The sequence below is a fragment of the Amphimedon queenslandica genome, unplaced genomic scaffold, assembly GCF_000090795.2.
Source record: "Amphimedon queenslandica unplaced genomic scaffold, v1.1 AMPQUscaffold_11123, whole genome shotgun sequence".
In the NCBI taxonomy this organism is placed as follows: Eukaryota; Metazoa; Porifera; class Demospongiae; order Haplosclerida; family Niphatidae; genus Amphimedon; species Amphimedon queenslandica.
In genome coordinates this window covers 672-2,552 of record NW_003548632.1, presented here as the reverse complement: position 1 = coordinate 2,552, position 1,881 = coordinate 672, and positions in this window count along the sequence as shown.

The following is a 1,881-nucleotide window of genomic DNA, read 5'->3' as shown; positions in this document are numbered from 1 at the left end:
TTTTTATCAATATAAATTCCTCCTCCTTTATAAGTTGCATGATTATCAATAAACTCCAAGTTAGCTGATAATGATAGGGCCACAACAGATGAACTGTTTATTGCCATTCCTCCTCCAACTACTCCAGTATTATTCTTAAATACTAATCTATTTTCTACAGTTACTACTGAGTCTATAATCACCAGTCCTGTTGATAGACTATTTGTAACAGTAACGTTATTAAGAATGATAGAAAGACACCCTCGTATGTCATTTCTCAAGTTTCCAACAAGTTCAGTATCTATAACACTGATATGAGCTGATGTTGAGAAATGTCCAACAATGAATAAACCATAGCTATTATCATGACTTGAACATGACTTAACAGTAATATCAATATAATGATTACTTAATTGAAAGTAACCTCTAGTTATGCCAAAATATAATCCAATACCATTGTTGTTAAATTGGGAGTCTTCAATTACAATAGTAGATTGTGATTCAACACCTTCAATATTACAATTTTTGAATTGCTGTAAATGTGTGTCTAAAAAGGAAGAAAATCCTCTCTCTGACTTAGATACTGATGAATTGGTAATATACAGAGAAAAAAGAGATCCTGTAAAATAGTGATAAACACCATGATTTGATGAACTGGTGATATTGACATTATCAATAATAACTGATATATTATATGAAGTACCATGAAACATACCGGTAAAAAGCAAAAATAATGGCCATATGTTGTCATAAGTAATACTAACATTAGTCAGTGTTAATGAGTAATGGTGTAATTCACTGTAACACACTGGAGGTGGAAAATAGTAAATAATAAGTTGCATTCTATCAAAAACAGAAGATGTTATCTTACTATCAAAAACATTGATGAGACTAACATATCTCAGGTTTTTCAAAATAGAACCAGCAATTGTGATATTACTTGAATAAATAAGCTCCATGCCGCATTGTTTGAATGTTATGTTATTGAAACTGACATGACTGCTTGCATTGATTGCTATAAGCACATTATTTATGCAGTGAATAGTAGGATACTGGTCCAGTCCATGTAGAGTTATATTTTGTACTGAGTCCATTGTGACAGTAAAGTTAATGACACTAGTTCCAATGAAGTAGAAGATGGTGTTATTGTATTGAGACATATTTCCAGCATACACTGATAAAGGATTACAAGGTGACTGAATAACTGAACTGCAGTCATCAGACACATAATACTGACCAGAGGAGACACTGCAGGAGCTACTGAAGAATAAGAGAACAACCACTAACAGGAGAGACATAGCTACTGTCTGTACTGACTGACTAGTGTATACTTGCAGGCTGCGAGTGATGACTTATATTGACTACTCGTTTTCCAAATATGGAAATCTGATATATATAGTTGTGATAATTGATGGTGTTCGTGTCATCTTTATTAATTCTCAATTTATGAATTATAACTCCTTGAAGAGGAAATGAGCTAGTTATAAAGAAATTTATATCTTGTTGCTCTTTAACTTTGTATCTGCTTCACTCAATCAGTTTCTCTTAGTCTATATCTCTCCTACTCCATTCTCTCATCTTTACTAAGTGCTGCATGGTAATCATACTTACATGATAAGTCATTATGTGTACAATCACAGACATACTCTATCATTATATGACTGTACATTGAATAAATGCTCTACTGGTATATGGTTAGTCATGAGTGTGCATAACCTCAATATTACTGTGTATGTGTGTATTTATGTATAATGTGGTTTATATATAAATAATAATCATTAAAGAAAGGATTAAGCCTTAATTACAATATAAGAGGAGAGGGAGAGAGAGAAGGAGAGTTAGTTAGTGAATGACATTGTGATTATATCTGCTTTGCTTCATTACAGATGAATGTGGGGGTTT